Below are 10,117 nucleotides of genomic sequence, written 5' to 3' on the forward strand. Positions count from 1 at the left end.
TGTGTGGGAGGCAACCAGTCAATGTATCTCTCTCACATTGACATTTTTCTCTCTCTGTCTCTCTCCCTCCCTTCCAGTCCCTCTAAAAATCTATGGGAATATATCCTTGGATGAGGGTAAACAAAACAAAACAAAACAAAAAAAGAGCAAAGGCTGTCTGCTCAGCAGGGGTCTGTCTTATACATACATAAATAAGTAAGTAAGTAAGTAAGTAAATAAATAAAGGAGCTAGCTGGATCCTTTAAAGGTCCAGACTCTCTAGAGCTGCAATAATAAAGCAGGTCTGGAGACTGGGGAATATGGTACCTCAGTGGTTCCCTCAGCATCTCACACTGTTTCATGGGGAAGATACAACCCACCTGAGCTCTGTGTTCAACATGCACTCTCATATTCCCCATGGCTAACAGAACAGAATGCTATAGCACAAAAGCCACCAGTCCCTCCCAAGCATGTCTCCCCCAGGCACCTAAGGAAGTTGGAAAAAGTCACAAATGTCTCTTCAGGAACAGCCTCAGAGGGCCCCAGATTCCTTCAGGTTAGCTGTGCAAAAATAAACCTTAGAGCAGCCTCTGGATTATTATTTCAGTAACCATGTCACATTCTGAGAAGTGAATTTTAAGCCGCCAAGGTCATGGTGATATGTTAGTAGTCATTTTCTAGTTGTCCTGGGGAGGGAGGGGTAGCATAGGGCCCTGCATTCTGTGTCAGCTGACAATGGTTCTAATCCCAGCTCAGTCACAAGGCAATTATGTGAACATATGTGAATCACTCAATAGCTCTGGACCTAAGGGCCCTCATCCATGCAGGCTACATTATTTCTGAACTCCCATCCAGGACTAAGATCCTACGCTCTGTACTCTCATTTTGCTCTGCCTTGGCTAGCCTGGCAAATTGAATGCTCTCTCAGAGGTGTTAACTATCTTCCCTGAGAACACCTACACACAGGTTATTAGGTAAATAAAAAAGTGTTTCCGTTTGTAGAAATAACCTTCTTGCACTATGCTTCACATTGATATTTAGTGCATTAATATTATAAAGTTTATGTACACAACATTTCCTATTCATTTCATTTTATTCAGCAAATGTGGATTTTGCAAACATGAGCTGCATGGCAAATAGATAAAATATATAATAAGTATATAATTTTTCAATCTTGAGGCTCTTTAAATACTTCCAAAGTGAAAACACCAATTTAAAATTTTTCTTTTACCGGCATCCAAATTGGGAAATAAAAATAAAACTGTTATTATTTTCAGATGACATGATACTGCATATAGAGAACCCTAAAGATTCCACCAAAAATCTACTAGAACTGATAAATGAATTCAGTAAAGTAGCAGGATCAAAAAAGAAATATTCTGAAGTTGGTTACATTTTTATACACCAATAATAAACTATCAGAAAGGGAAACTAAGGAAACAATCCTATTTACAATTGCATGAAAAAAATAAAATAAAATACCTAGGAATAAATTTAACCAAGGAAGTAAAATATCTGTCCTCAGAAAATGATAAGACCCTGAAGAAAGAAACTGAAGAAGATACAAATAAATGGAATCATATACCAAGCTCATGAATATGAAGAATTAACATAGATAAAATGTCCATACCACCCGAAGCAATCTATAGACTCAATGCAATTTTTATCAAAATACAAATGGTGTAATTTGCATAACTAGAACAAATAATCCAAAAATTTATATGAAACTATAAATACCCTGAATAGCTACAGAAGTCTTGAAATAGAAGGATAAAGTTGAAGGTATCACTCTACCTAATATCAAGCTATACTTCAAGGTTACAGTAATCAAAACAGGATGGTATAGGCAAAAAACAAACAAACAAACAAAAGACATATAGATAAATGGAACAGAATAGAGAGTCCAGAAATAAACCCATGCCTATATGGTTAATTAATATTTGACAAAGGAGGCAAGAATATACAATGGGGTAAAGGCAGTCTATTCAATAAATGGTGCTGGGAAATTAGACAGCATATACATGAGAAAAAAAATAAAACTAGACAACATTCTTACATCATATACAAGAATAAACTCAAAATGGATTAAATATTTAAATGTAAGATTCAAAACCATAATACTCCTAGAAGAAAACATAGGCAATAAAATCTCAGACACTCCATTGGGCAAGGGAAACAAACAAACAAACAGGACTACATCAAACTAAAATCTTTTTGCACAGCAAAGGACATCATCAACAAAATGAAAAGATAACCTACTGGATGGAAGATGTTCTTCAATGATACATCTGATAACGCTTTAATATAAAAAATTTATAAGGAACTCATATTACTCAAAAGCAAAAGCAAACAAACAATCCAATAAAAAAAATGAGCAGAGGACCTGAATAGAGATGTTTTTAAAGAGGACTTACAGATGGCCAAAACACATATAAAAAGATGCACATCACCAATCATCAGAGAAATGCAAATTAAAACCACAATAGATAACACCTCATACCTTGACAATGGTTGTCACCAATAAATCCACAAATAACAAGTGTTGGTCAGGATGTTGAGAAAAGAGAACTCAAGAGCACTGTTGGTGGGAATGAAGATAGGTGCAGTATAAAGTTCTCCAAAAAAATAAAAATAAAACTGTCTATGACTCAGAGCACTTCTGAGGATTTATATGAAGAAACCCACAACACTAATTTGAAAGAATATATGCATTCCTATATTCACTGCAGCATTATTTACAATAGCCCATCAATAGGTGAGTGGATAAAAATGTGGTGGTATACAATGGAATATTATTCAGTTATAAAAAATGAAATCTTATCATTTATGATATCATGGATTGACCTAAGAGAGTATTATGCTGAGATACTGAAAGTCCGTCAGAGAAAGACATGCCATATGATTTCACTTATATGTGGAATCTAAAGAACAGAATCCTATCTAATGAAGAGGCAATATGCAAATTGACCATCACACCAACACACCAGATGGCTGCTCCCATGTGGTCAAAGATGGCTGCCCCCATGTGGACACAAGCTGGCCACCACAAGATGGCCGGCAGGGGAGGGTAGTTTGGGAGATCAGGCCAGCAGGAGAGGGCACTTGGGAGGGACAAGGCCTGCAGGGGAAGGCAGTTGGGGGCGACCAGACCAGCAGGGGAGGGCAGTTAGGGGTAATTGGGCCTGCAGGGGAGCAGTTAGGCATCGATCAGGCTTGCAGGGGAGTGGTTAGGGGGTGATCAGGCTGGTAGGCAGGCGAGCAATTGGGATTCAGCAGTCCCGGATTGTGAAAGGGATGTCCGACTGCCCGTTTAGGCCCGATCCCTCGAGGGGTCCCAGATTAGAGAGGGTGCAGGCTGGGCTGAGGGACACCCCCCCCCTTCCCAGTGCCAGGCCTCTAGTAAATGAATAAACAAAATTGAAACAGACTCAAGACAAATTGAGTGGACTGCTGGTTGCCAGTGTTTTGGGGGACTGGGTGAAAGAGGTGAAGGGATTAAAAAGTACAGATTGGTAATTATGAAATAATCACAGGGCTGTAAATGACAGCATAGGGAAAGAGTCAAGAGTATTGCCATAGCCCTAGCTGGTTTGGCTCAGTGGATAGAGCGTCAGCCTGTGAACTGAAAGGTCCCAGGTTCAATTCTGGCCAAGGGCACATGCTCGGGTTGTGGGCTTGATCCCCAGTGGGGGACTTGCAGGAGGCAGCTGATCCATGATTCTCTCTCATCATGGATGTTTCTATCTCTCTCTCCCTCTTCCTTCCTCTCTGAAATCAATAAAACTATATTTAAAAAAATATATTGCCATAACTATGTATAGTGCTAGCTGGGTACTTGGAATATCAGAGGGAGCACTTTGTAAAGTATATGATTGTCTAACCACTATGCTGTATAGCTGAAACCAACACAAAATAATATTAAATGTAAACTGTAATTGAAAAAAAAAATATTTTTCTCCTTTACCTCTAACTATTTAACAATTGTCTTCATTTTTGTTTTGATGCCCAAATTACATTTTTATTAATTTATTTTCAAATTCTATATATATTGTGCCAGCATAACTGGTGAATCATTCATTCACCAATTAAATCACCAATGGATAATATAATGACTTAAGTTTACCAGAACTGCAGCCGTTAGTCATGAATGGATTTCTTCATGACACAGATCTAGCAATGCTCATGTGTTATGATGCCAATAATTGTAGATCACAGCTCCTACTGCCTTTTATCCCTGAGCACTACATGGTTATACTGCTTAAATTCACATCTATCATACATCATTTCTATAATATTTCATTGGAGCCAATTTCTGGATATGGTACAATATTATCTGCAAATTCATGGCATCCTTGACTCATGATGAATGATGACAGACCTGAGGCTAATCACTTCCATAATTCTAGCTCAATTGCAGCTGTGAAAATACTTAGACAAAAACATACCAATGATCCATTTGAAATGCTTTTGCAGGGGCAAAATGTTGCCAGTGGTATATTTATATATACAATCACAGAGACAGAAAGAACCTGTGTCTATTCAGATCTAATTGTCTATGTCCATTTTTTTTAATTTTACACTTTAACTAGAGGTGCACGGGTGGGTTCCCTCCAGGTGGCCTGCGAAGATCGGGCCCTAGCTTGCGCCCCCAGCCTCGCAGCCCCGCAGCCCTGCCTGGCACCCTGCCTTGGCCTGGTGCTGCCTGTTCGCCCTCCTTCCCCCCCCCCCACCTGCTGCTGCCACTGGTCACCCTCTGAAGGGTGATAGGCTGGGTGATCGGGCCCCCGCTTGCACCTGCCTTGGCCTGGCGCCACCTGCTCACCTGCTCCACCATCCCACTGTGGTCCCACTCTCATCGGGGCCCGTCGGGGCCCATCAGGGCAGGCAGTGCCTCCACTGCCACCTGCTGCCAGTGCCCTGTTGCCAACGTCCACCATGTTCCATGCCACCCCCTGGTGGTCAGCGATAGGTCAAACTCCAGGCCGGTAGAACTCCAGCCCAAGGGGGCAATTTGCATATTAGGCTTTTATTATATAGGATTTGTTAGAATTAGTCAGCCCCTTTATAAAACCTGTATTCATAACTACAATAAAAATAGATGCTGAAGAACCCATTTATAATGAAGAAAGCTGAACTAATAATTGCTTTATCAACGTATACCAATATATCTGATTTTAATTTGAAGATTCTATGCTTTTCTACACATGAATTGCACATGGGCAGGAATATTGTAGGAGTTTGGGTATATCAACAATAATCCCTTGAGAAGACACAGAGGAAGGTATCTTATCTTCTTGTACACAATAAAATAAGTAGGTTTCAATACTCATGTCATCTATGGGCTACCTATCATAAGTCAGCCACCCTATTTCACATAATATATACACTGAAGACTGAGTCAAGGCCCTTGTCTCAAAGGCCTCAAGCAATGAAGAAAACAAGGAAACATATAGATGCCAATAATATGATCTGTGCTCTTTTAGCTATCATGTGCAAATGCCTGCTGAGATGCCCAGCTCTATGTGAGGAGAGCAGAAAGGGCATCACTTATGAAGAACATGTATCCTTTTCTGAATATCCCCAACGTTCTCAGATGGACAGAAGTGTGTCATCACAGAGGCAATAGAATATTAATAAATTTGCATCTTGACTTACATATACAGGCTTTTGTGAATTTTATCAACATAAGTCAACCAATCAAAGTTAGTTCACAGATAAGTGAGCTTACTAAAGCAGTTTTCTACATCAGTAAATCATAACATTGAACTTAGGGTCAGTGTTGACTTTGCATGGAAGTACAATACTAAAAGCCACAAGGCTTCTCTTTCTGTCTTTCTTGGCATCTTAGCAGCTATAACATATATGGATCAAGTAAATAATAATGAATTCATGCAACCACAATAACAGTAAGACACACCACACACACACACACACACACACATATCTAATATACATCTAGAGCTGGGGATACTTGTCTCTAAGATAAACAGAAAATACATTTAAGTTAAAATGTCCAGTACTATTTGACATGTAATTTAGTAGTTATACACAGAAGAAACTTTAAGATGCGTACATATCTCAGGTCTGATTTACGTTAGTTATTCTGACTATATGTACTTTTGCATGATTTCTCTCCAGTCAATGATAGCCCATAATAGAGAATTGATTTAAACTGTCCAATATATACAGCTGGAGACATTCAGGCAACATTCAAACTGCAAAGTAACATTGAAAGTGCAAATCAAATGCAGCGTTTATAGAGCGACTGGTTTCAGAATCATGCATATGATATATACCCCACATATCTATGTGAATGCATCCCTTAGCCTCATTGATCTTGCAGAATGTGGATGGTCAAATCTAAAATTGCTACCAACATGTTATTAGAATTGGCTGAATGCTTTCATTGAAACAATGCCAACTCTGGTAAAAAGTCACTAGAGTTTAAAGAAGTCTTAGAAACTTTCTTGCTAGAGTGAAATATGAGTTTCTATAAGTAGGAAAGGCAAAAATGTAAAACCTATTTTTACTAACAAAAGAAAAATTTCATGTAAAGATGTAAAACTATAGCTTTTAAGGTGAGAACATTGGAATTGAGAAAAGTATATAGTACTTGTAAGAAAAAATAGAAAACGAAATGATCTTGAGATGGAGACAAACCATTTACAGACGAAAGTGAATAATATGATCCTGAATCGGGAATGTTTAAGCATAAAAGTCCATTTCTTTAAAGTTTGGATGTTTCCATGTTACCATATTATTATTTGAATTAATTTATTTGTTCTTCTATCCATTTATCAAGCCTTACTTAGTTTTATTCTATGTATATTCACTCAACATTTATTAAGTGTGACCCATGCTGACAATTTTGCTGCATCCTGGGGATTTTGAGATTCTGTTGATGGAGGATAGATAGACAACAGCAATTCAAAATAAATGACCATGTGAGAGATAATTATGTTGTCATTGAAGAATTAGTTCACCTTTTATCTGACATGATTTTTTTTGTTGCTGTTAACCAGAATAGGCTGATGCATCTTTATAGTATAAAGAAACTACAGTGGTTTCTCGTGGAATTTGTGTGCTTGAAGGGAGAAGGGTATATATAAATATTGTTCATTGGAAGTACATTTAATTAGATAGTATAAAATGAAATTAAGTTTCTTTCCACTCAATATGTAATAGTTCTCAAAACTTAAAATTCCAAAATGAGAGTTCATTGTTTAAGACCTAGACCACATGTGGTAAAGGTTATTAGAAAAGACAGTGTCAATATCATCTTTTTCTATTTAGTTAAAAAAAAGTTGAAATGCTGTTATTTAAAAACATGCTTAGCTTAAACACTACTCAGGAGGAGCCATCTGATCTCTTTTGTCTATTGAATCCATCCTTCATTCTGATGTTAAATCTCAAGTATTTTCTCACAAAGGCAAATTTCTAAGTTTTACCCTCAAGAGCTTGAAAGAAAAAAAATACATAAAATCTATTAAGCACATCAGGTACATTTCTCCATAGTGTACTTGACATGGGGAGATGACACATATCATGATGACACTTAGAACTGAGAGAAAATACACATTAGCACATATTTGCTTGAATGAATTAGTCAATAAGCATTTATTGAGTAATATGCCTTTGAGTTCTTTCTCTAAAAGGCAAAATAGAGCCCTGGTTAGTTTGGCTCAGTGGACAGAGTATCAGCCTGCAGACTCAAGGTCCTGGGTTCAATTCCATCAAGGGCGGATGCCTGGGTTGCAGGCTCGATCCCCAGTAGGGGGTGTGCAGGAGGCAGCTGATCAATGATTCTCTCTCATCATTTATGTTTCTATCTCTCTCTACCTCCCCCTTCCTCTATGAAATCAATAAAAAATATATTTAAAATATAAAAATAAAAAAATAAAAGGCAAAATATATCCATCATAAACAATTAAGCATATTCCTTGATTTGGAACTTTTTTGTGTGTACTTGACAACTAGGGGTATTTTTTAAAGTCAAGCCAGTCTACTTAGTGTTGGTAGAGTATTATTGCATTATTTATAATATTACAGCAGCTTTAATATAAAAGCAGAGATTATTTATACAACAGATTTAGGTCTGCCTAGGTGGCATTGCTTCCAAATGCTATAATGAAGAGCAAGATGTATAAGACACAACACCTGTTATATATGTGCTGATTATTTAACCTTGGAGACAAGTCTAGACACAAGTGTCTGCAATAGAGGAATCCTGTGCTAAGAGACAGATGATCACTTCAACTGAGTAAGAGACCTTTTATAACTGCTAGAAAAGAAATGCTCAAGTCTTCTCTAATGCTATTCAAGCTATTTTATTATTTAGAATAAGGCTTTGCACAGAATACATGTCTCTTCTTCAATATTATTAAATGGTCATTAGAGGATGCTGCATAGGAAACATAAAATTGAAATGACATGAGAGGTGCAGTGTTTCAGTAGACAAGATGATAAATTGCTTTGAGGAGAGTTGGATCAAAGCAAAACAGCAATAAGAGCCTACCGTAGATGCAACCTTCATAGAGAACACAATAACTTAGCTGTCACAGGTAACTGCCTTCTTGGAGGGCTGACAATAAAATAAGCGCAAAGCTAATTCTATGGAATGATGCAAACCATAGGCTTAAAAGTACATTCTCTCACTAATGTCAATGTTGCCACATGCTCATCTGGACCACTTCCCAAAAAACATGGAAATATCCTCACTCATGAGATTCAAAAGGGCATCAATTGGCTTTGGTCCACAGGTTTAGAGCATGGACAGGGTATTCTGAATTCTGAAAGAAAAGTAAAGTTGAAAATATGTTTATTTGATTTTACCACAGCCTTCATCTTACTCCTTATAGGTATCCCACTAGGATATGAAAAAGGAGTCAGAGTGACAGTGAAGTTAAGACTCAAGCACTAGGAATATTTGAATTTGGGAGGGAGGCATCACTCTTCCCAGGTTGTTTTCTCTCCTAAAGGATCCTGGGAATGAAGGGGAGAGGAGAGAGAGAGAGAGAGAGAGAGAGAGAGAGAGAGAGAGAGAGATTTATTTATCTGGGATCAATGTAGCTCTTTCAATGCAAATGAGCTGGTGCTGCTTGCCCTGGGAGAAGCTTAACTACAGCACAGGTAGATAATAAATAATACAGGGACATTGTTTTAAAGCAGTGGTTTTCAACCCTGGCACTTTAGAATGACCTAGAAGAGCTAGTTTATAATAAGCCAATTCGGGGTCCTAACCCAGACCAATTAAATCAGAATTTCCAGAAATATAAATCTTCATAGGTAATTTTTATATGAAGCAAGGGTTGGAAAACTACAAGTATAAGTATATAGAACAAGATGAGATATATCTTGATAGAATTGAATATTTGTCATCTTATTTGAATTTATAAAGTTTCATTCATAAACATTCTATGGTGATTAAAAGCCTCCATGCCTCAACCACCAGAAATGGGTATAATAAACATTGTAGAAGACCCACTGTCCTCAAGACACTTCACATAAATGTAATGAGGTTCTATCAGATGCTAAATAGTCTTTACATGCTCTGACATAATGCTACATCTTAAAGGCTAAGTGTACAACTTGTTTTTCCATGCCAACATATGTGTATTTTATCAGTTCTCAGACATTCAACAAATTGTATTGTTTATATTTTTGTTAGTGTTGTTATGGGGTGGGGGGGGGCGGATGTGAAGATAAGTTGAAAGGCTCTAAGATGCATGCTGTTGTCCTGAACTATCACTAGACTTAAGTTATAGTGTAGTTCTCATCTCAAGATTTTGGTGACAGCTTGACATATCTGGATATTATTACCTTCTTTTTAAAATTGAGTTAATTTCAAACATCTGGAATAAAAAAGACCCCAAATAGCTGCAGCAATCCTGAGAAAGAAGAACAAAGTAGGAGGGATCTCAATACCAGATATCAAGCTGTATTACAAAGCCACTGTTCTCAAAACTGCCTCGTACTGGCACAAGAATGCACATATAGACCAATGGAATAGAATAGAGAACCCAGAAATTGACCCAAATAAGTATGCTCAATTAATATTTGACAAAAGAGGCAAGAACATACAATGGAGTCAAGATAGTCTCTTCAATAAATGGTGTTGGGAAAATTGGACAGATACATG

The sequence above is a fragment of the Myotis brandtii genome, unplaced genomic scaffold (assembly GCF_000412655.1).
Source record: "Myotis brandtii unplaced genomic scaffold, ASM41265v1 scaffold525, whole genome shotgun sequence".
NCBI lineage: Eukaryota > Metazoa > Chordata > Mammalia > Chiroptera > Vespertilionidae > Myotis > Myotis brandtii.